Source organism: Corvus moneduloides, chromosome 15, assembly GCF_009650955.1.
Source record: "Corvus moneduloides isolate bCorMon1 chromosome 15, bCorMon1.pri, whole genome shotgun sequence".
In the NCBI taxonomy this organism is placed as follows: domain Eukaryota; kingdom Metazoa; phylum Chordata; class Aves; order Passeriformes; family Corvidae; genus Corvus; species Corvus moneduloides.
In genome coordinates, this window is record NC_045490.1 from 16012935 (window position 1) to 16037582 (window position 24648).

General features: G+C 60.7%; 1 protein-coding gene across 2 annotated transcripts in view; it reads left to right on the forward strand.

Moving 5' to 3' along the window:
- The first annotated feature begins 15206 nt into the window (after positions 1 to 15206).
- Positions 15207 to 24648, forward strand: part of CXXC5 (CXXC finger protein 5) — a 36466-nt gene continuing 27024 nt past the window's right edge. For both annotated transcript variants that reach the window (XM_032125045.1, XM_032125047.1), the window contains exon 1: positions 15207 to 15281. The gene's annotated coding sequence lies outside the window, so the exon portion shown is untranslated. The remainder of the gene's footprint in view (positions 15282 to 24648) is intronic.

Genomic DNA, 24648 nt, shown 5'->3' on the forward strand with positions numbered 1-24648 from the left:
CCGGAACCCTCCCACTGCTGCCTCAACCGCTTCGCAACCGGCAACACACCGAGTGGAAAACAAGGCTGGCCAGAGCCTGGGTGAAATCTGCTGCTAAGGAAGGACCTGCTGGAGGAGCCACGCTCTGGCTGGCTGTTAAGGCAGTACTGATGATGTGGGGTTTTGAGGCATTTGGGAAAAACCCCGGGAAAGGGAATTTTTAGGTGTCTAATGCTGTGGCATTGGGAACTTCAGAGCGTGGTTTTATAGAGCAGCGAGATACCACTCTCAGGCACATGGTGGGATTGCTGCAGTGTTCTGTACAGGGCCAGGAGCTGGACTCGTGGATATTCCATGATTCTATGAGTAGTTGGAAGGACCAGGGGAAGGAGAAGTGTTGGGAGCAGCAGGAAATGTGGAGGGCTGGGTGCTCCAGGATGGGTTAAGAGCTATGGAGTGTCTGTCCCCACCAGCACAGCCCTGGGCTGGCATCACTCATCTCATGGATGCCCTGTGCCACTCCTCAGGGCCAGCAGTGCCCCTCCAGTCCTGGGACAGGCTGCGGGGGCTGGCATACACTCACTGTCCATGCGGACCATGCCAGCACCCTGGCAGCGTCAGGGGTCCTATGGATGATATTTTGGGTAATGCTGTGTGTGACCAGTCTGCTCAGCGAGGAGGCGTTGGGTGACAGCCAGAGCAGGCAGTGAGTGGGAGGGTCCCAAGGGCGGGTGGAAACACCCCAGACATGCCACTATCACACACACTGGGGCTGGGCAAGGTGAAGCCAGGAGCTCAGGGTGGCTTCAGGAGGTGACTCAGTTTCCCCACACGCACACGGGCGGTGAGGCCGATGGCAGTGGTGGCAGTGGTGCCAATGGTGGTGTGGTGGCCGTTGGGCTGGCAGCGGGCGGTTGCAGAGGCTTCCTGTTTCTGCAGGATCTGGCTGGCATTGTGCCGCACAGCGAGGGGGGCAGAGCCTCTTCTTGCACCTGCCCAGAGCATCTGCTAGGGAGAAAATCTCCATGGCAACTCTGCCGGCTCCTCCATCCCTGTTCCACGGGGGACAGGGCGCTCTGCCTCTGCCTGCCCCCACACAGCTGGGGTGTCCCCATGGTGGGGACGGGCCACTGGTGCCCTGGGCGATGGGCTCTGGGAAAGGATGGCTTTGCTGCAGGTCAGTCCCTTGCCGAGGGAGCCTGCTGATCCCTCCCCGTGGGGCTCCAGGCCTCAGACCACCAGTGATGGGCAGTGAGATCTGGGACTCACCAAATTTAGGAGACGGTTTCCCACTTTGCTCCCAGTTTCAGAGAAGGAAGGTGATTTCCCATCTTCCCTGACACATCCCTTCAGGACACACTGAACCTCCCAGTGCCTCAGCGGGGGTTGAGACCTCTGCCCTTTCCAAAGTGGGGAGGGGGGAATTTTGGGGGAGGTGAAATGAGGTCCAGTGGGATGAGGGCTCCTGAGCCTGGAGCCAGCGGTGAGCCTGGGCATGGAGTGCAAACTCCACGCTGCTCATTTGGGCACCCTTCCCTGGACGGGGGCTGCTGACTGCCATCCTGAGCCCCAGCATCTCCCCTCGCCTCGTGCAGGTGCAGGCAAAGGGATGGAGCTGCTTTCTGAAGCACTGCCTGTCTGGTGTCCCTCGGGAAGCTGAGCAGTGGCAGTCCCTCAGCCCACGAACCCTGCTCACCCATCACCTTGCTCTGCCCTTGCTGCAGGGCTCTCGTGGAGACCCTGGCTCTGGACTCCTTGTGGGCTCTGGAAAGAGCCAAGAAGGAGGTGGAGAAGATTTTCAGTGAGACTGGAAAAGGGAGGGAAACGCAATGGGAAGCAGCACTTGTGAGGGCTATGGAGGCTCCTCACATCCTCTGGCCCTGCCATTTATACGGGCACTGAGGGAAATACTGTTGGGTTTCTTAAGGGCTGGAGTGACTCAGTCCCTGCAAACCTCTCCTGCTTCCAGGAGTGTCTGGGATGCTGGGAGACAACCCCACCTCTCCAAAGGCCACCAGTCCCACCAGTCCCTCCAGGCAGCTGCCACCCCTGCAGCCCCAGCCTGGCTGGTGGTGCCTTCTCTCCTCCTTCCCCCTGAGCTCCAGAGGGCACCTGCTCCATTCCTGGCCTCACTGAGCTCCTTCTGAAATCAGGGCATTCAGGCAACCCCTCAGCTGCTGGAAACCCACAGTCTGCACTTTTAAAAGGGGAAAGGAAACTGCTGTGCCAAGGAATTGAATGAGGGGAGCCCAGCCCTTGTTCTCTGTGAGCGTAGGAGCATCCCAACTGCAGACAGATCCCTCAGCTGCAGCGGGATACCCTAAAATTTCATTTCTGCAGCCAGGATGCAGCCAGTTCCCACACCAAGAGGCAGCCTCTGACCCAGAGGGTTTCCAGAGGGAGGATAAAGAGCAGGACAACCCAAGGAATGGCCTCTCTGCTATATAAAGGTGGGAAACTGAGGCACGGGATGATTTAGGGACTCAGTCAAGCCATGTGTGACAGGATGCAGATGGCCCGAATCCCAGGCTCTTCTCTGAATTGCTGCTGAATTCTCCCAGAGGCAAAAAATAGCAATTTTTGATTGCCTCTGAAGCACCCGTTGAGGATGCTGAGCCCTCAGGAAGGAGGGAGCCGTTGGTGGAAAGGATCCCAGGGCACCAACTGGAGCGTAGGGAGATGGTCCAGGCTGGGGGAGCAGGGGACAGAGGTGATGAAAGGACAAGGGGGAACAGTTTCTAACTAAAAGACGAGAGCTTTAGAACGAATATTAGGAAGAAGTTCCTCCCTGTGAGGGTGGGGAGGCCCTGGCACAGGGTGCCCAGAGAAGCTGTGGCTGCCCCATCCTGGAAGTGGCCAAAGCCAGGTTGGATGGGAGCAAAACGAACACAAACTGGTTCTAGTGGAAGGTGTCCTTGTCTGTGGAACTGGATGACCTTTAAAGTCTCTCCCTTCCCAAACCATTCTGTAGTTCCATAGTGTCCTCCTCAGGACCATGTTGGAGATGGATATTTGGGATGGTCCATGAGCTGGAGTGAGTGTCTCCAGTGAGATCTCTGTGAATCATCTGCCAGTCCCTGTGCCCCTCCCCAGACTGGCCCAGGAGCGTGCAGTGGCCAAAGCAGCACCAAAGTGCCGCTCCTGGGATGAGGACCTGGCTGCCCTGGGAGCCATAAATCAGACCCACAGCCAAGGCATTGCTTGAAGGAAGCTGGCTTCCACCTCTGGTCAGTGATTGTCCCTCCTTGCTGGTGGGCTCAAGCTGGTTCCTGGAGACCAGGTGTGACTTCTCCTGGGTGCCTGTGGGACACATGCACTCTCAGCATGGCTTTGTCCCTACCCCAGCTTATGTGCCAGGTGGTGAAAGAGTTTGGCCTTTGCTGCTTGTTGAGAACTGCCCATGTGTGAAGATAAAACAGAGGGAATGTCACGTCCTGGCACTGCCGTCTCCAGGAGCGGCCGAGGGGGCTGGGACATGCTGGAGGTCAGCACGAGGAGCTCTGATGGGCTGAGCTTATCAACTTCACCCCTCTCAGATATCATCTGTGTGGTTTGTGTAGAGCAAAAGGATCCCAGAGGTGTCTGAACCCCAAACTGCCTTTTGGAGGATTGTGTCCTCCTGTCCCGCTGTGCCTGGACACCAGTGGATGTCCCCAGTAGGCTGTGGAGGGTCTCCTCCTTGCCAGGTACTGGACTTTTCAGGTGGGTCTGAACTGGGGTAGAAGAGCTCTTGAAAGCGAGAGGTTCCATGAGCTGCCCCACGGCCGTGTGGCACTGGCACCTATGGGGTGCTCCCACTTGAGCTGTGCAGGGCTCTGGGCTGGGAGAAGCTTGGATGCTTGGGACCTGGGCAGAGGCTGGACAAAATGTGCTCATCACCCTGATTTGGACCGGAATCTGCTATTTCAGTCTCTGTGACCTAATGCTCTGTAGGTGCCTTTGAAAATAGCCGGAGGGCGGCTGCAGGGGCTGGGTTTCAGCAGCGATCCCGAACTTGAGCCGCGATGGAGCAGCACCACAGCCTCACAAAGCAGGGCAGTTCAGCAGAGACACCCCGAGGAACCGAATCTGCTGGATGTGGAGCGAGGCAAAACGTTTGATCTGGAGAATGCCAGAGCTCCAGGTCATTGCGGAACATGAGAACAGGAAAAGGTGGCAGAGTCCGAGGGGACGATGCTGAAGTCATCAGCGTTAAAAATGGCACCGAAATCAGCCTTTTCCTGTGAAATAATTTGGCTGGAATGAAATTGTTTTTCCTGATGGCAGCCAGCCCCTTTAGGGGTTAACTGCAGCCCTGCTGAGAGAACTGTAAAAGGTGTTTCCGAAATATTTCCACTGCCCCGTTGGTTTTATGGCCAGGAAAGGCAGGGCAGGCCTGCCTGGGCAGCGGGGCGCTGCCGAAACCCAGCTGCAGGATGGCCATGCAGATGGAAACCAGGCTTGGAAAAGCAAGCAGGGATTCCAGGCTGGACATCGGGAAAGTCACCCAAGGGTGAGGATGGATGCAGGAAGGGACCCCCCATTGATACACCCCAAAACCACGGGGATGATGAAAGTCCTCCCTGGCTTGGGGGACAGAGTTGATGGGGTCACTTCCACATTGGGTTATGGAGGGTCTGGAGAGCCTGTGGAAGGGATTGGGTTTTGGGGATTGGGCAGTCACATTCAGTCAGCCTAATCCCCCACTCTTGCCCAGTGCTGATGGCTGGGACCTTTGCAGGTCAGGACACAGGAGAGGATGGAGAGGCACCTCACCCTGCTGATGGTGGACCTCAGGGGCACAGCGGGTAGGGACACAGAGGTTTGCAGGTCTGAAGGCCACAGGAGACGCCATGATGCTGCCTGGCTCCATGTGCCCTGGGATATTTGACTTCATCCATGTGCCCTCAGATCAGGCTTGGACACAGGGAATCACGGAATCATTAAGGTTGGAAAAGCCCTCTAAGATCACTGAGTCCAACCATTAACCCAGCACTGCCAAGAGCACCACTAACCCGTGTCCCCAGCTGCCACATCCACTTGGCTTTTGAACATTTCCAGGGACAGTGATTCTACCACATCCCTAGGCAGCCTGTTCCAAGGCCTGACCACCCCTTCTGGGAAGAATTTTTCCCTAATATCCAATCTAAACCGCTCTGACGCAACTTGAGGTCATTTCCTCTTGTCCTATTGCCAGCTGCCAGGGAGCAGAGCCTGACCCCCACCTGGCTGCACCCTCCTGTCAGGGAGTTGTGGAGAGGGAGACAGTCCCCCCTGAGCCTCCTTTTCTCCAGGCTGAACCCCCAGTTCCCTCAGCTGCTCTTCATCTTGTGCTCCAGACCTTTCCCCAGCTCCGTTCCCTTCTCTGGACATGCCCCAGCCCCTCAATGTCTTTCTTGTCATGAGTGGCCCAGAACTGAACAAGAACCTGAGGGACACAGAGGGTGCTGGTCATTGGTGTGCTGGACACCCCAAAACTCATCTCAGAAAGCCCATTGCATGGAGTGTGGCCAGCAGCAAGCTTTGCTTTGGCCCATGGTGAGCATCTCAGAGGTTCCCTCCTGCCTGATCCCTCCTTTCAGACACTCCCAGCACCGGTGCTCACACCAGCTCCCTCTGGCTCGTCTGTGCAAGTCTTGGCTCCCCTCTTCCCTCTGCTTCCAGGCCAGGTTTCCAAGTACTTTATGCTTAAGCTCAGGCCCAGATATTTGTGTCCAGGCTGCAGTAAAATAGCAGCAGCCAAGTCTGATTTGGGCAAAAAGTAGATTGAATTTCCTGACCTGTGCAGACAGGACATGAAACAGGAAAGTGGCCACCAAGTCACCTCTCCAAAGCATCCCTGTATTGGTGGGGGGCTCCTGGGCAGCCCAGCTGGGTTGGTGGCTGAGTGGGTTCTGATCACCTCTGTACCTGGGAAGGGGCAGCCCATGGTTAAGGATAAGTGAAGGAAAGGTGGTTTTTGCTGGGGTTTCTGTGGCCGTGTGTCACAGCTGGGCCCGGCTCGCAGCTGTGTGCAAGGGCAGCTGGCAGGAACCAACACTCGGTGGCCAAGCTGGCCTGGCCAAATTGAGGGGAATTTCTATTTTCACTCTGTGCCTTTTCTCACTCTCAGAAGTAATGAAATGCAGGAGCCAGCATTAATGCACCATTAAAACTGCAAATTTCAGCACGCAGCCATCAGGAAATGCAAATACTCGGCTCTACTGTCAGCGCTACCTCTGCCGTGACAGCGGAGGAAGGGGCTGGCACGTGGCTGACCTTTGCTACCAGGAAAAATCTCCAGTGATGCTCAGCTTCTGGCTCTTGTCTCCCTCCCCAACCCTTCGTCCTCTCCCACCTACGTCTGGGCTCACGCCCCAGCCAGCACTGAGGGGCACAGGGGGGAAGGGGTGGCACAAGGAAGTATTTGAGCTCGGCTGTGCCTGTCCATAGAGGGTTTCATGCTCCTACCTGAGGTTTGGGGTGCTCCCAGGGAGCTTGGGTTGGGGAGTGCGATGGGGAGCAGGCAAACTGTGCTGGGGCTGCTTTGTCTGTGCAGGGATGTGCCTGTCCCCAGGCCACCGAGGGTGACAGCAGGAGGAAGAGGAAGAGAAAGGCTGCAAGAGCCCTTGCTGCAGCTGGCGAGCACTGCCTGTTCCACCTCGCAATTGTGCTGTGTGTCGCTGGCAGGGACCTGCTTTTCCATAAATTTGGGTGGAAGGGAGAGTTTGGCAGAGCCCTGGGCTGCAGGGAAGGATTTACAGCTGCTCTGGCTGCTCTGTGTTCTCCTTGCAGGGCTGGGGCTCCTGCAGAAATGCCCAGGAGGAGGAGGAGGAGATGGAGGAGGGAACCCGTGCTGGCATCCATCCAGGGAACAGGGTCCCAGCCAGCGCTGGATCAGGGGAGCTGGAGGAGGCGGGATGAACAGGGACATCCTTGGTTCACCCATGGATATACGGCAATCACGGGGCTGGGAAAGCTGGGGTAGGGGCAATGGGGGGACGCCCATGCTGGGCTGGAGGGGGGTGATTCTGTCCAGTATGGGCACAGCTAGGCACCGAGATTCCCAGCGGTGGGGAATTGGTGGGGAGACACCTTGTCCACCTCTGGAAAGGTGGTGGCATCTCCCAGTTCCAGCCTGGCCAAGTGCTGTGGGCCCCTGAGCATCTTGGGGCACATGGAGCATCTCAGCCTCTGGGGCACTTAGAGGCACTTGGAGCACCTCATCCTGTGGAGCATCTCAGGGCACCTGGAGCACCTTATCCCTTGGGGTTACCTAGGGCACCTCATCTCCTGGAGCATCTCAGGGCTCCTGGGGCACCTTCTTCCATGGAGTCCCTCAGGCAAGGCCACTGGCCACTGCCAGTCCCAGTGTTGAGCACCGTCCTCCTCGAGCAGGTTTGCTGACAAGTAACATCTTCCCACCACAGGTCATTGTCTCCTGCCTGGCTGGCAGCCTGGCAGGGGCCTCTGGGCAGTTCCTGCAGCTAGGGCAGTGCACATCCATGTATCCCTCCTGGAAGACATCAAGCCCAGGAAGCATCTGGGCTGGGTCACGAGGATGAAAACATGCTCTGATAGCTCCAGTTTGCTCTGGGTTATCTGAGGTCATGAGCTGTGCTGCCCCAGAGTGCTGGGAAAAGACCATTTTCCTTCTTTCCACTGAAGTTCGAGTTTTCCAGGCAGCCTTAAGCAGCGCTGGAGCTTTCCCAGAGATGCCTCGTGGCTCTTCATTCTTCCTGTCTCTCCTGCCTGCTCTCCTTAACTCAAAACAAGAGCCGCTTGAGGAGGGAGATGCATCCCAAGCGTCCCTCCTCTCTCCTTTGCGACGAGCACAAAATAGGTATCGGCCCCGTTTCCAGATGGAAACGTGAGGCCTGAGGATGGATAAAGAGTTTTCTAAGGCTTCGGAGCAAGGTGTGGACAGCGCTGAGAATAGCATCGCGAAATCTCAACTGCCAAGCCCTTAGCCTAACCAGAAGGTTATTCTTCTTCCCTTATGCTCATACATATCCATTAGGATGAGACCATATGTGTGAGATGTAGATGAATTTCTTTCCTCTTGACAAGTCCAGTTGGTCTTCCTAGGTAAGGAGATGGTGGTCTGTTCCCATCCAACTCCAGGCTGGCTCTTTGCCGCAATTTCTTGGGTTGTGTTTGCCCCGGAAGAAATGGAGCTACACGTCGGAGCTTCAGGCCTAGCTCTTCTCCACACGCCAGTTCTTTTGATGCCAGACGTCCCTGGGGGGCTGTGGAAGTATCCCCAGAGCGTGGGGAGTGTGGGGAAGCTTTCAGTGAAGGAGAGCAACCAGGTGGGATAGGGCAGGGGGAAGGGCTGCTGGCCCATCCCCAGCCAGGTCCCAGAGGGCTTCCTGGGGAGGAGGTGGCTTCTCTGATGGCAGGAGCAGCGGGTGAGTGCAGCCCTGTGCTCCTGCTCTTCAGCTGGCTGCACAGGGTGTCTCCCAGAAGACCTCGATGCGACCCTTGCACACCTCAGCTCACCCAAGAACTGGGTGCTGCCCTCGTAGCTGAACTCCGGCGTTGAACGGTCCCTTGAAGATAAAGTGAGGAGAGAGATCTTGGAGGTTTTAGGTGGTTACAGATGTGATGTGAGACACATCCAGTTGTTGCTCAGCCCCAAAGGTTCCTATCAGAACGAAGAGTGGCCTGGACATAACTGGTCCTTTTGACACATCACAAACCATTGGAGGCTGCAGATCAGGGCAGGGCTGACGCAGTGGATGGTGTTTAGGTGACCAAGGGGGGACAGCTCCTTACACCCACAGAGCCAGGTCTGTCAGCCCCTTCCATAGCATCGATCACGTGTTGCTGCTGACATCTGGTACAGGCAGAGGGGAAGGGGGTGGGCTCTGGGCGCCGCTCGAGCGTGTGAGAGCCAGGGGGTGACTTCTTCTCAGGATGGTGGAGCTGGGCAAAGGAGACCAGTCTGAACAGAGAAGGCAGCCTTTGAGAGTCACAGAATCACAGAATCAGAGGGCTGGAAAAGCCCTCTAGGAGCATCGAGTCCTGCCATTAACCCAACACCACTGTGTTCACCATGTCCCCAAGTGCCACATCCACATGTCTTGTGAGACGTCCAGGGATGGCGACTCCACCACTGCCCTGGGCAGCCTGTTCCAATGCCAAATTCCTTCCTGCAAGAAAGGATGGTTCACCTCCACAGTGTCTTGGTCAAGGCTCAGCTGCAGCGGCATTGATGGGAAGAGGGGATGTGGAATGAAGGGAAATATGTCCAGGTGGGATCTCACAGGGGAGGGACCAACCACGTGCTTGTTCTCAGAGGCCTCATGACCATGGGAGGTGACAGGACATCACCTCCTCCTCCTGTGCCCACAGGCACTGCTGGCTGCTGGCCCATGTACAGCCGTGAGCCAGATTTTTGCTACACATTCCAGGCTTCTCCGTGGCCCTCCACAAAACACAGACACGCTCAGGTGACACTCACCATCACCCTCAGGATCCCGAATCCCTGCTGCCTGCTGAGGCTGTGTGTGCAACACCTGGGTGCAGGACCATGGGGGTGGAGTGCTGGGCAGGAGGCAATGACCTGGCTGCCACAGTGGCCAGGAGGAGGCCAGCAGTTTTCACCACCATTTCTCCACGGCTTCTGACTCAAGTGTGCCCAAATTAGCTCTTGCCATAAGTAACTTTGATATTTCCAGTGGAAATCATGTAACTGGCACGTCTGTTTTTAAAATCAGGGTTGCTCTGACCTTTCTGTCTCCTTGTTTGTGTGGACAGGCAGGAGAGGTTTGGAAAGCCCCATCTGGCTCTGCTGTTCTGGTGGCGAGGGCTCACGAGGAGGGACCACATGGGGCAGGGTGTCCTCCCATCCCAGGTGCTGGGGCTGAGGGATCCTGTCCCACCAGGGGTTGGGGGTGGATTTGAGATGACACCACAGGGCTGGCCAGGGGATGAAATGTGGGAGGACATGGGTGGAGCAGGAATAAATCCCCTCTGGAGCCTGGCTTGCTCTGCATTTCAGCTCCCATCTGAAGGGCAACATTCTCTGGTCTGAGAATGGCTGTTTTCATGTCACTGGTGTCTTCCCAGAGCCGGCTGCTGAGCAGCAGCTTGGGGTGAGCCAAAAATCTGCAGGCACTGGGAAAACCCCGGTGTTAATGTGACCCAGGACCAGTGTCCCCCGCCTGGCCATGCACCACAGCACTTGCCTGTCCCTCTGTCCTCGCTGCGGCTTGGGCAACGCTTCGGTCACCCCCAGCACCAGCCGTAGGTAGCAGGAGCCACGAGAAGGGAAGGGATGGGATGGGAGTGTGCCGACGGGCCCCAGCCCCGCGGCTGCCCGCCCTGCCTGCGCAGGCAGATGGCTTTTGCAGGGCGCTCCGGATGTTGGAGCCAGGCTATTTTGGACCACGTGGGCGTCTGAATTCCAGGCGAATCCCCGGCTCAAAAAAAAAAAAAAAAAAAAAAAAAAAAATAAAATAAAAAAAATTCCCAACGCCTGCCAGGGTCCCCGGAGGTGGAAATGCTGCAGCTCGAGTGTCCTCGTGGTTCTCCTGCTGCCTGGCACGTAGGCGGGACTCGGGCTACAGCCCACCCGCCCCTGCGGCACAGACCCCCTGTGCCCGCTCTCCCTCCTCCTGGCCAAGGCTGGGACACCCGGATGGCCGTGGTGTCCCTTGGCACGATGTGAGCAGCTCCTCAGCCCCCAGAAGGGCCCGTTTGGGTGGGGGTCTGGCCGCGCTTCCTTCCTGCAGCCTGCGGGGTGCCTGCCAGTTCCCGGGGCTCTCCACAGCCCGCTCCCCCCTTGCTCCACTGTGCCTGGATGGGAGAGGGCAGAGCGAAACCGGCTTCCTGCCCTTCTCCCAGCCGCCGGCGCGGCGTCTGTTTGCTTTGAGGCCCGGGTCCCTCCTGCCAGGACATTCCCGGGCAGCGGCCGCTGCCGTTTGCACAGCAGCCAGGGGGACATCCCGGACCCCCCCGGCCACAAAGGCCGGTGCCTCACGCCTGCCCCGCACCCGCGTCCCCCTCCTCGGGCACCCCAGGAACCCACGCCGGGCTCCCACGAGGCACAGGAACCATGCGGTGACCCGTGGGCAGCGGGGGCTCGCGTCGTCCCCCCGCCCCAGCCCGCTCAGGAAGGGGTGGCCGGTCCCTGCGTGGCTGTGGCATGTCCCCGGCAAGCGAGGCCAGCGCGCCCAGCGTCCGCCATGTGGGAGACAGCTGGGGTTAAAAATTAACACAGCAGAGCTCAGCTCAGGGGCAGCGGGGGCCGGCCGAGGGGTACGTGCTGCCCGGGGGACCCCCGTGCTGGGACTCGGGGTTGTGTAACTGGGAAGGTGGGGACTCCCACGGCCCTCCAGCGGGGGGGGGGGGGGGGGGGCGAGGGGCTGCGGTGTCCCCTGGGCTTGGCTGGACACAGACAGAGCCCTGTGCCACTGCAGCAGCCAGCTGAGCATGATGGCAGGTCACTCCGATCCCCGCTCTAGGAGGTCGGCACCCAAAAAAACACCAGCTGCCCCAGCTCTGCTTTCCAGCACCAGCAGGGCCAAGGGTTTTGTACCAGTCTGACCCCAGCATGCCAGGATGGGGGGTGTCTCCCAGCACAGCACCTGGAGGAGCTGGGGTCCCCCATCCAGCCCCCTTCCCAAAATCAGGGCTGTCACCAAGGTCTGGGGCTCCTGACACAGCATCTGGCTGGATTTGGGTCCCCTCCACCAGGAGACACCCAGCACCCCGCACGGAGGAGGTGACAAGACAGTGCCAGCTCTGTAACCCACTTGGATGGCAAGGGCTGGCCTGGGGGAATTTGGGGTTGGGAATTTTGGAGGTGTGTTTGTGCTGTGGAGACTGTTGGGACACGTCTCCCACTCAGGCAGCCTTGGCAGCCCTCCAGCCACTCATGGAGTCCCACTGCCACCCGGGGGAGGGGGTCATGGACCTGCATGACCCCCCCTCACTGCTGCAGGGTCAGGCTGCTCTGTAATACCTCCATGTCCCACCCCCAGTTATTCCTGGCTCTTCTCCTGAAGCTGGACTGAGGTCCTGGATTCGTTCCCCAGCTGGGGAGAGGGCAGTGCAGACCCCACAGCCAGAGCCCAATGCCCAGCATTGGCAGGGGAGATTTTGGCCTTGGCTCCAGCAGGCAGCGAGCAGGGGCAGTGCTGCTGTTTGCTGACAGGTTTCTGCCCTGTCCCCTTGCCATCTGTCCCCATCCCCTGCCCCCTCTGTCCCTGTGCCCTGTGTCCTCCATCCCTGGCACCATCATTCTCCTGTCTCTCTGTCCCTTCATCCCTGTCCCATTTGCCCTTCATCCCTGTCCCTCTTCCGCTCACCCTTCAACCTTGTCCCACTCGCCTCCCAACCATGGCCCTGTCATTCTCCATCCCTGTCCTCTCACCCTTTCTTCCTGTCCCATTTGCTCTTCATCCTCATCCTCATCATCCTCCACCTCTGGCCCACTCACTCTCCCCCAGTGTCCCCCTTGCCCTCCATCTCTGTCCCCTCTGCTCTCCATCCTCATCCTCCTGTCCCTCACAGCCCCCAGCATGCCATGGGAAAAGGCTCCAGTAGCAGATTGGAGGCTCAGGGACTGCCCTTGTCACATCCCTGTGTTCTGGAGATCTGCCTGCCTGGGAGCACTGGGGGACCCAAATCCTCTGGATTTGGGGGACTCCCTGTGACTGGAGTGCTGGGCAGTGGGAATGCTGGGGAGCCTGGAGGTTTGCTGGGGGACACTGGGCTGAAGCCGCAGCTTTGCTGCTGTCACTGTCAGCAAGTCCCAACTTGGCTTTGGGCCTCAGTTTCCCTTCTCTTTGAGGATTCCAGACCTCAGAAAAGGTGACTTGCCCACACCTAAGTTTTCCAAACACACTGAGAAGTGAAATGTTGCTGCATTTGGGGACCTTCAGTGGGTGGCAAACTCCAGGTGCTACTGCCACAGGCCCTGCCTTGGCAAAGGGGACATCAACACCCCGTGGTTCGTGGTGGCAGCAGGGGGTTGTGTCAGGTCCTTAAAAATAGCCAAAAAGGGGCAAAGAAAACTCTCTTGGTGAAGCCCACGTGGGTGAGATGGTGCTGTATGCTGGGGAGTGTCACCTGGAGTGGTGCTGGTGGGATGCTGTCCCTTCTATGCCACTGGTGCCACCCGCATCCCGTGTGCCTGGCACGAGGCTCCTCTGCTCCTTTTTTGGGGGAGCTGAGAGGCTGAATTGTGGAAGGAGGCAGGTGGGGAACACATTAAGAGGGCCAGCAGAGGAGCTGAAAGGGTGCCCAGGAGGATGGGACCATGCTCCCCCATCACTGCCACCCGGGAGGGAGATTTTTTGGGAAGCCGGAGCATCATCGCAGCACCCGCGGTTGCAAATCCCAGTGGCTAAATCTGCGAGAGGCGCATAATTAACGAGACGTGGATCAAATACAAACAGCGCATCCGCGCCGCTCCCCCCCCCCCCGCCCCATCGCAGATTTTTTTGTTTCATTTCAAGGCGGGAGCGGGGTGGGAAGAGATTTCGCATTCCTGTGAAAAAAAAAAAAAAAATCAACGGCAACACAAACCCAGTTTCATTTTTGTCAGGGTTTCTGCTTTTGAGAGGGTTTGGGTATTTTGCTGGCAACCGAAAAGGCTGCGGGAATTGGGGGTGGTGGGTTTTTTTTGGGCTGTTTGTCCCTGGAAAGCTGCTCTCGGCTGAGGAGTGGGGATTTAAGGATTTTTTTTTTTTTTTAAACTTCCAATATTTCAGTGCCCACAACTCAGAGGGGAGAAAAAAAAAAAAAAAAACACCAAACCCAACAACAACTCTCCCCCTCAGCAGCAAAAAATTCTGGCAAAAAGTTAAGCAGGAAACTTCTGGGCCAAGCGTGTTATTCCCACCCCCCCACCCCCCCCCGCGGGGCCAAACCTCGGGATTTGTCCCCTCCCTCCGGCTGACTTATCGGACCATCGATTATTTGCTGTTTATTCAGGGGGATTTCAGCGATGTCCCGCTGTGGGACCGTGAGGTCCCTCCCGGTGGAGGCAGCAAGCGCGGGGCTCCGGGATTCTGGGATTGGGGCGATCCTTCCTGTGCGCCCGGGCGTGCTGCTGGGATAGGGGAACTCTGCACCCCTCAGTCCCCCCCGCTGCACCTCGGCTACCTGGGGGTGGCTCTTTCTTCTGGGACCTGCTGGCAGCTGCACCCCACGGGGGGGGGCAGAGAGATGGGAACACTCTGTGGACACCCCATGGAGGGGAGAACAGAGGGACTGGCACCCCACAGGGGGTGCAGAGGGATGGGGTACCTGCAGGGGGACACCCCACACTGGGGACAAGGGATGGAGCGCATGCAGGGGAGCATCCCATGGGGGGAATGGACAGAGGGATGTGCACCCCATAGAGGGACAGGCCGGTGAGGAACATTCCGGGGTATGAGGATGCATGTGAGGGTGTCGCCCCTCGGGGAGCAGGGGGGCGGGAGGAGGCACAGTTGGGTGACACCCCAGAGAGAGGATGGTGACGTCTCATTGGGGGTCGGTGGGGATTAGGGGGGGCACAGTAAGGTGGATGGGACATGGTGGGGGGACATCATGGTGACACCCATGGGTGCGGCTAGGACACGGGGTGCACAGTGAGGGGAAACCTGTGGGGGACAGGTGGGACGTGGAGGGGGTACAAACAGGCTGGCATCCGTGGAGGTGGATGGGACACGGGGGACACCAATCTCCTCCGTGTGGGACATGGAGGGTTGGGACACCACAGCGACACTCGGGGAGGGGCGGGGGGGGGCAGTTGGGACACGGAGGGCGACGCAGCACAGCAACACCCGTGTCGGGTGTACAGCCCACGGGCGGCACAGCACAGTGACACCCACGAAGGCATCTGGGACACGAGGGGACACAGCGCGGTGACAACCGTGGGGGTGGCTGGGACACCATGGAGAGGGGTGGGCACACCACGGCGACACCCGTGACGGGGGGGGGGTAGGTAAGACATGGGGGTCGCAGCGGGATAAATCCCGTGGGGGGTGGCTGGGACACGAGGGTCACACTCTGTCGCCACCCGCGGGGTCGGCTGGCCCGCGGCGCAGCGGGGTGACACCCGTGGGGGCGGCTGGGACACTGGCGATGGGTGTAGCCACACGGCGATGGGGGTCGGGCGAGCCGGGGCGGGGGAGGCTGGCTGTGCGGGCGGCGCGCGCGCGGGGCGGCGGGGGGCGCGCGCGGCGTGTCGTGTCGCGGCGTGTCGCGGTGTCCGGCGGCGCGGGGCGCTCGGCCCGGTCCGGTCCGGGTTTTGCCGGCAGCCGCGGGCAGCGGCGGCGGCGGCGGCAGCGCCGTGCAGCGCGGAGCGGGGGCTGCGCACTCCCAGAGCGAGCGGCGATGTGGAGGTGGGTGTGCGGCGGCGGCGAGGCACCGAGCCCGCCTCGGCTCCCCGGCCCCGGCCCCGGCCCCGGGCAGGTGCTGACCTTCCCCTCCCTACCCCGCTCGCTTCCCCTCCTGCCCCCTCGCCGGCGCCCGGGCAGCCCCCCGCCGCTCCCGGCAGCGCTGCCCGCAGCGCGGCGGCTCCCGGACCGCCGGTCGGTGCCGGCCCCCGGGGCGCTCCGGCGGCGGAGTTGGGGTGGGGGGTGTCGGGGGGCTGTCGGAGAAAGGGGAGGTGGCGGAGAAGAAAAAGTTTGGCGGGGGGGATCCGCGGCTCGCCCCGCTGCCCGGCGCCGTGCCCGGGCTGCCCGCGGCGGCGGCGGGGCCGGAGCTGGCCGCCTGCCCGCCTGCCCGCGTCGGGCCCGGCCAGTGCTGCCTGCGCGGCGCCCGAGCGGCCCCGCCGCTTCCCGGGGATGGGAGGGGACGGGGGGGGGGGGGGGGACGTCGGGGTAACGAGCAAAGTTTTTCTCGGTGCGACTGAACCCCGCTGCCGGTACCCGCAGCCCGGCTGGGATGCGCTGGGAGCCGTGGGGAGGGATGGAGTGAACCCCCCACGTCTCCCCCCGCCGCCCCGGACCGCCGCGGCAGCGCCCGGTGGTTTCCCGGGTGACAATGGTGGCGGCGGGGCCGGGGGGCGGCGGGGGCGGCGGCGCCGGGGGGAGGCGGTGGGCAGCGGGGCCGGCGCTGCCACCCGCGGTGGGGCTCGCGTGGGGGGCGCGGGGGGACCCCCACCCCGTGCTGGTGTCCGCGCGTGGGTCGCTCCCGCCTCCCCGGGGTGCGCCGGGCTCCCGCGGCAGTTTGGCTCCGCCACCGGTGCCCGGGCGCGGGGTGGCCGTGGGAGCGGCGCCGCTCGCCATCGCCCAGCCATGTGCGACAACTCACCCAACTTTATCATCTCCCCCGTTCCCAACGAACCCCCCCGCCCCGCTTTGCCGTCAGACAGGATTCCCAAACCCCCTGCTCCCCCCACCCGCGGCGGGGAGGGTACCCCACGTACCCCACGCACCCCGACACCCATCGAGCCACCGCGATCGCGCCGTGGAACATCCCTCGTTCGCACCGGCGTGGGTGCCACCAGCCCCAGAACCACCGTGGGGGCTGTGGATTGTACCCGAATTTGGGAATTACGGCCTCAAACTCCGCCGAACCGCGGCCCCATGCGCCCCACGGAGGTGTGGGGTATTGGTTTTTGGTTTGGTTTTTTTTCTCTTTTATCTTAATTTTATTATTCCTATTTTTTTTTTCCACCGCATCCCGCAGCCGGCAGCGTCCTTCCTGCGGGGCCGGGGCTGCTTCGGGTCGGGTTATTCTTTGCTGGGATGATTGATTGGGGAGAGGAGGATGGGGGGGTGGCATGGGGGGTTAGGGGGTGGGATGGGGATGGGGGTGTGGGCATCCCACGCACAAACAAAGCTGCGCACACATCCTGCGGTAACGGCCCCGCGTGTGCGCTGACCCGGCCGGGCAACCTTCACCCCCCGCCGCTCCGTGCCGGGGGGGCTGGGGGAGTGATGGGGGATGCCGTGCTGTGGGAGGGCGGGTGAGGCCGCGTTTGGGGGGGCGCGGGGGGATGCCCATCCCGGCTACCTGGGGCGCGGAGCCGGGGCCGGCGGAAGTTTTGTTTCTCTGGAAACGGGCCCTGCTGTGTCAGCGGCCCCTTTGTGCCGCTTTGTCCGCGCCCCCCGGCCCCCAGCCCGGCGGCGGGGCCGCACCTGGGGCTGCGGGGGGACGGGGACCCCTCCGGCCCCCCCCCCTCCTCCGCCCCCGCCCCCAGTGCTCCCCGGTCTCCGCTGCTGCCCGCGGGCTGCGCTGCATCCCCCGGCGGGGCCGAGGCGAGGGGGATCGGACGGGAAAGGGGGGGGTGACTCTCCCCGAGGTCCCGCTCAGCGGGAGCGCTGGTAGGCATGGAAACCCTGCTCCGTCCCTCTGTCTGTCCGTCCGTCCTTCGCATTCCCAACGGGAAAAGCTTTGGAGAAACGGCTCCTCCAGCGGCACCCGCGGGGCCGCCGCAGCGCATCCCCATCGGTGGCGGTGTCACCCCAAGTGTCCCCGCGCGGGGTACCCCCGGAGATGCCCCCGGCGCTGCGCCCCCCTCCCCGGTGCCGGTACCGGCGTCGCCCCGTCGCGCTGGCAGATGTCGCGCCCTGACCTCGGGGACGCCGCTTGGGGGGGGGGGGCTGTGGGAGGGACGGGGGGGGGACACGGTGACGGGACGATGGGGACGGGGACGCGCCGGCGTGTGACAACAAAAGCAAAGTAACAAAGGACCCGCCGGTGCCGCTCAGAAGTTGGTCCCGGCGCCGTTCGGGGCTCGGTGGCCCCGGGGGCAGGGTCGGGGGGGCTGTTTGCCTGGCGGGATGTGCAGGCAGGGGGTGAGGGGGTTGTGCCGGGCGTCACGAACGTCCCCGCGTCCTCCCCCCTGCTTCGGTGGGAAGAGGCAGGAGCCGGCCGGGGCGTCCTTGACATGGATTTTGTGGTGGGGATGCGGGCAGCCGGCGCCGCGCTGCCAGGCATCTGCCCGCACCTCCCCGCGCTCCTGCCCGTGCCTCCTGCCCGTGACACGAGGTGGGTGGGCAGAGGAGAGGAGCTCTGGGTGCTGCACCTCAAAATCCAGCCTGTCCCTCCTCTTTCTCCTCTGTGGCAGAGGTGGATGTCAGGGGAGACGCTGTGGAGGTGTGGGGAGTGTTTTGGGGATCCCCCACCCTGGCGGTCGCTCACCCACCGGCATCCCCTGGTGTCACCAGGGCCGTTCCAGGCAGGTGGCAGCAGTGCAGGTGCTGCTTGTCTGCGACCTGGGGATGCTGCAGGGTTTGGGGGTGACATCCTCTCCCCAAAACTGTCCCCTCTGACAAATCTCCTGTGTGGGGCACTGGAGGGAGGGCAGGGTGCTTGGCCCTCACAGCCAGCACCTGGCACCTCCTGGTGTGTCCATGCAAGGCTTGGCCGAGGCTGGATCCGGCCCCAGCTGGTCCTGGACCCTCCACCTCCCCCAGCAGGGACATTCCCCGGGGTGGCCACAGCGGGTGGCACCGTTCCCCTGCCTCCCTGTTTTGTTTTCCCAAATCCCGGCTGTAGGAACAACCTCTTGATTAAGTGTATTAATAGTTAAACTTTCAGCTCATAGCTTAAACTCACCAGACCACGAAAAGCTCCCTCCTTTACTCATGCTCTGGTGCTCAACTAAAATATTACACTCAAAAGGCTTGGTTTTTTTTTTTTCTCCTTTCCCCTTCCTTTTCCCCTGACTCGACTTTGACTCCTGGGAGCATGGGGGGTCTTGTGGGACTCCCAGTTGTCACTGCTGCCCGTTGCAGCCACCTCTCTGCACAGAGCCCAGGCATGGAGCCAAGGGGGGCCAGGTGTCCCCAAAGTGATTGGTGCTCTTGAAACTCATCCAGGCTGGGGAGGAGGATGGGAGCCACTATCCCAGGAAAAGGCTGGCCCTCCACCCAGCTGGGGACATGAGAATGGATGGGCTGTGGTGGCTCGGGAAAGGATGGAGATGCTGGCAGTAGCTGGTGTGTGGCAATAGCTGTTTTCCTGCCAGGCAGGTGATGGGGAAGGAGGAAGGTGGGAGGTTCAACCATGCCAAGTGCAAGGTCTTGCACCTGTGTGGGGACAGCCAGGGGGTGGATGGGCTGGGAGTAGCCCTGCGGAAAATGTCTGGGGGTGCTGGTGGGTGACAGATGGGACGTCAGCCGGCACTGTGTGCTCAGAGCCCAGAAAGCCGAGTGTATCCTGGGCTGCACCACGGGCAGCAGGGTGAGGAGGGGGTGCTCCCTCTGTTCTGCTTTGTGTGACACCCCCCTGGGGCACCACATCCAGCTCTGGGGTCTCCAGCACAGACAGATGTGGGGCCTGTTGGAGCAGGTCCAGAGGATGCCACGGAGATGGTCCAAGGGCTGGAACCCCTCTGCTCTGGACACAGGCTGGGGATGTTCAGCCTGGAGCAGAGAATGCTCCAGGGAGACTACAGCTCCTTCCAGTGCCTAAAGGGGTTTCAAGAGAGCTGGAGAGGGACTTTGGACAAGAGCCTGGAGTGACAGGACAAGGGGTGAGTGTTTTAAACCGTAACAGGTCAGGGTTAACTTGTACATAGGAAAGAAATGTTTTACACTGAGGGTGGGGAGGCCCTGGCACAGGGTGCCCAGAGAAGCTGTGACTGCCCCATCCCTGGAAGTGTCCGAGGGCAGGTTGGACAGGGCTTGGAGCAACCTGAGACAGTGGAAGATGTCCCTGCCCTTGGTAGGGGGTGGAATGAGGTGGGCTTTAAGGTCGCTTCCAACCCAAACCAGTCTGGGATTTGGTGCAGGGAGCAGGGGTGTAGGAGGGGCATGAGGGAAGAGGCAGGTGGGCAAAGGGGTGGCCGGAGGAGGAACCACCTCCAGATGTGGCCAGTGAGAAATGCCAGGCCAGAGTGGAGGAAATGTGAGTTTGCTGCTGCTCAGCAGTGGCTCTGCCGTGGGGATCAGCTCTGCAGCTGCCTTTGCCTTCAGCAGAGGGACATGTCCTGGTGGGGAGGCTGTGGCTCCCTGTCCTGGGGGGCCTGTTGGGGGAGCATCAGTGCATGTGGGTGAGGAGCAGCCTGCATCCCTATCCATGTCCTGTGGCCTTTGGGACACCCATGGGGCTGGAACCCCAGGAGAGCTCCAGGGACAGCAGGCAGCAGAACGGTGTGACCCCAGTGAGTGGCTGAGGGCGACCTGTGGGTCCCTTTGCCTTTGGGAAAGTCCAAAGGGCACGTTTACCCTGGCCACGGGCCCTTGGGTGCCTGATATATACAGTTGAAAAGCTTTGGGGTCTGTCAACAGCTCAATGCTGGTGGTGTGCCTGCCCTATAGTCTCTCCTTTTGGGGTGCTGAGGGGTGCATCCTTTATATCTTTAGAGTGATTTCATCCCTGCTTGTCTTTTCCCATGGCTTGCAAGCAGGTGGAGTGTGTTGATGGTCCGAGATGACAGCCTGTGCTGCACATGGGTGGCAGCCTGTGATTATGTGGATAAAAGGATTTTTGAGGTCAGGTTTTCCAGTGGCTGCCTTGGTGTCCCTGGTTTCCACCATCCATGGTTATGGCATGGAAACGAGACTGGAATAATGGCTCCCAGGCTGTGGGATCACCTTGGGATGTGTGGGTCTGGCTCGATGTCCTTGTCCTGGAACAGTGTCATTTGTATCAAAGCATTTTCCATCGCCTGAGCTGGGGCATCCTTTGTGCTGGGAGGATGAGGATGCATCACCTCCCCACAGTGATGCTGACAGTGTGGTGGCCTGGGCACGGGAGGACGCGTGACCCTGGAAGTGGTGGCAAAGAATGAAAAAAGAAAAGCTGTTCTCTGATTTTCCAAGCAGGATGTGCTTTTCCATCTCCACCCTCCCAGCTCAGAGAGGTGGGAGCTGGAAAAGGGCTCGGGTTACTGGCCCTGCCCTGTGACAGCCCTGGGATATATTCGGTGGGTGAAGGGTGGGACCTGCCCACGGGGTGAGATGTACCCTGTCATTTCTGGGTCACTTCTGAGATGGGCTTCATCCCCAGGGGCTGATTGTCACCTGGGTGGTGGCAGGGCTGGCAACAGGGCTGGCAGTCCTGGCCTTGTGAGTGACTCCAGTGGGTTCTGGTGGCTGCTGCCACCCGTGAAACCCGCAGCTGGCCCTGGCACGTGCTGAGCTCCCTGAGGATGGCCCCTGCTGGAATGAGGATTGGGTTTGTGCTCAGGTGTGATGAGATTGGGCACGTTCCCCTCTGGCCTCCTCTGGTGCTGCTGTCCCTGGTCATTCTTGGTTTGTGGGTGCCTGACTGTCGTTGATGGATGTTTCGGTTTTGCCTTTGCAAACCTACCTTGAGTCCATGCCTCTGAAGGGATATCTGGGCAATATCTGTCTCCCACAGTCTTCCTTGTGGAGTCATTGTCTATGCCCAACCAAACAATGCAGCTCCATCCACTCAGCCCCCGGGTTGTCTCTTGGTGTCCCCAAGGGTCTTGGTGTCATTGGTTCTCACTTCTTTTTGCCCCTGTGGGCTTTGTGCCTCTTTCTCTCCCTCAGAGATGGGATTTTGGGGTCCAGACCCAAGCTGAGTCTCTCATTTGAACATCCTGAAGGCTGAGACATTCTCACTTGAACATCTCAACCCTGAAGGGTCCCAAGTGTTTGCAGATCCAGGTGCTCTCACCCTGTAAGAGCTCTTACTCCTCTGCACCCACTTGCTGCTCAGAGGCAGCTTCCTGCTCCCCTGCCACTCCTGGATCTGGAGCAGGGCCAGCAAGGACCATTCATGCCCAAGGAGTGATGCCTTGGGAAGGGCAAGTGAGCTGTGCCCACAGATGATGCTTGGAGGCTCTGTGGGATCTTGCTCCGTCTATAGGCTCCTAGAACAGTTTGGGCAGGGCAGGAACCTTAAAGATCATCCAGTTACAACCCCTGCTATGGGCAGGGACACCTTCCACTATCCCAGGGTGCTCCAAGCCCTGTCCAACCTGGCCTTGGACACTACCAGGGATGGGGCAGCCACAGCTTCTCTGGGCACCCTGCACCAGGGCCTCACCACCCTCACAGGGAAGAATTTCTTCCTAATATCCAATCCCAAACTTTCCTCTTTCAGTTTAAAACCCTCACCCCTTGTCCTATCATGACAGACCCTGGTGAAAAGTCTCTCTCTGACTTTCCCGTAAGCCCCTGTAAAATGTTGGAATGTTTTTCAGCAGGGCCAGGCCTTGCCTGGGCCATGGGGATGTGGCAGTGACTGGTGGCCAGGCCATGGCAGCACGTTGGGTTATCCTTCCCCACCTTTCCCTTGTGCCTGTGCTGGGATCACAGCAGGGAGGCAGATCCCAGCACCCATCACTCCTGGGGTGCCCTGTGCCCCGCTGCCAGCCGGGGACTTTTCCCCCAGTTCCCGCAGCGGGCTGGAGCGGCGGCCGGCCGAGGATCGCTGCCTGGGAGCGCTCCTCTTGCCCTCTGCTTTACCTTCTGCATCTCACTAATCTGATGACCGGAGGTATGCGAAGCATTTCAAATATGGCCTCGTTAGCTGGCTCCGGACAGAGCACGCAAGAGCCGTTTCTTCACACTCTTATTCCAGCCGGCTGTTGCCGTTCCCTCCTCCCACGGGCATCCCGCTGCTGTTTGCCCCGTTCTGGCTGGGATCGGCACAGCCGGCTGAGCCCATCCTGCCTGTCTGGGGAATGAATGTGTCCCGCTGGCCACAGGGTGGGTGTTGGGTTCTTGAACAATTTGGGAGCATCACTGGTGCGTGGGCAAGCGTGTGCCAAGGATTGGGGTGTCCCCTCTGCCCACAGCCTTGGCAGGTGCCCAATGTTCTCACAGTGGACCCAGTGCCCTCCAGGACCTGGAGGGGATCCCATGGCACACGTGACAGTGGTCGTGGGGAGTCTCAGGGAATCTGAAAGGCATCAGGGTGGGAGATGTGGGATGGTGGGTGCTGGCTGGACACTGAACTGTGAGTGCCAGGCTGGGCTGTCCCTCCCCACCTTTCCCTCCTGCATCTGTGGGAAGTACCCGGTGTAGGGAGTGGACTTGGAGGGGTGCAGTGTGAGTATGGGCGCAGGGGAGGGGGGACCCTGGTATCCCCAGGGGATGGGTGCTGTCCAAGGGGACTGCAGCCCATCTCTGTCTGGCTCTCCAGGGTGGTCCTTGCAGGGGTGCCATGGCACCCATCTCGGGGTCCCATACCTTTGTCCCTGGGATGGCAAGCGGAGCACCCCATCCCTCTCTGTCCATCCGTGTCTGTCTGTGTGTCCCCATTCCCTCCGTGCTCTAGATTGCCACAACGTGCTGCCCGCTGGAAGGGGCTCCATTGCCGCCCGTGCTGCTGGGCTTCTGCCTGCTCCCAGTGCCAGCACTGCTGGGGACCCTCCACTCTTGATGTCCCTAGTGTCCCCTGCCTCACCACAGTGACAGCGTGAGCCTGGCACCCTCTCCCCGTTCCGCTATTTAAAGCTGGAGCTGGGGGGAGAAAAATAAACGCGGAGCATGAAGATGGTGATGGTGGCTCTGGCCGCCCTCGGGGACAGCTGGCCCCGTGTCGGCGTCCCCGGGGAGGGGATGCCATGGCCTGGCACAGCCGGGCACAGGGCTGCGAGCTGGGCGCCAGGCGTTTGCGCTTTAATGCATCAGGACAGCTTGCAAATTCCAGGCTGGCGCGGCGAGGTGCCGGCCGCGGCGGAGCGTGCGCGGTGTCGCGGCGAGGGCCGCGCTGCCATTCCCGGTTAGCCCGCTCGCCCAGCGCCGCCGGGGTGCGAGGCCCTCGGGGGCCCGGGCAGGGCAGGGCTGCGGGCAGCCCCCGCCTCCCACCGAGCCGGGGGGGTCTGCGCAGCCCCCGCCGCAGCAGAGCTGGGGGGCAGCCCCGGTGTGAGGGGGACACAGCGGGAGGTTGGCGTGGAAAGGGCGGATTTGTAGGGAGCTCTGTCTCCCTTATCTGCAGGGACCCTGTCTCGCCATCTGCAGGGATCTCTGTTGCTCCTGTGCCCTACTTCTGCAGGGACCTCTGTCCCCTCCGTCCCTCTGCCGTCTGCAAGACCCTTGTGCCCCCCTCCTTTCTGCAAGGATCTCTGACCTCTCCTCCTGCAGGGACCCCTCTCCTCTGTCCCCCTGAATCTGCCAGGGCCCCTGTCCCCTCCTTCTGTCACCCTTGCCCCCTGTCCCCTTCCACAGAGCCCCCTGTTACCTCATCAATAGGGACCCCTGTCCCCACTTCTTTAGGGACTCCTGTGCCCCCATCTTCGAAGCCCCATGCTCCCTCCCACTTTCAGGCTTCCCTGTCCCCCTGTTCTGCTGAGAACCCTGTCCCTTCATCTTCAAAGCTCTGTGTCCCCTCATCGTCAGGGACTCCTGTCCCCCCATATGCAGATCCCCTGTCGCCCTTCTCTGTAGAGCCTCCCACGCACAAAGCCCCCTGCTCCCCCTGCCCCCCTTCTGCAGAGCCCTGTGTCCCCCCGTCCACAGGGATGCCAGCACCCCCACATCCACGGGAACTCTTGTCCCCACATCTGCAGCCCCCTAATTCTCCCATCTGCAGGTCCGGGGTGATTCCCAGTCCTGCCCCACCAGGGATGACCTGGAGGTTGTTCAGGGGCAGCTGGTGCCATCTGAGTCCCCGGGAGAGGGGGTGACCTTTCATCTCTACACACGGGGAAACTGAGGCAGGGAATGGCACTGAATCCTCTCTATGAAGTGGTTTCTCATCCTTTCCCCGAATATTTTCCCCAAATCCGAGCCTGTCAATGGAGCCGAGATCCCCAGGCTTTCCCCCTATCTCCCCACTGCCTTGTGATCTCCCTCCCCCCACCAGATTCAGATTCCTTAAATAAAAAGAGCCTTT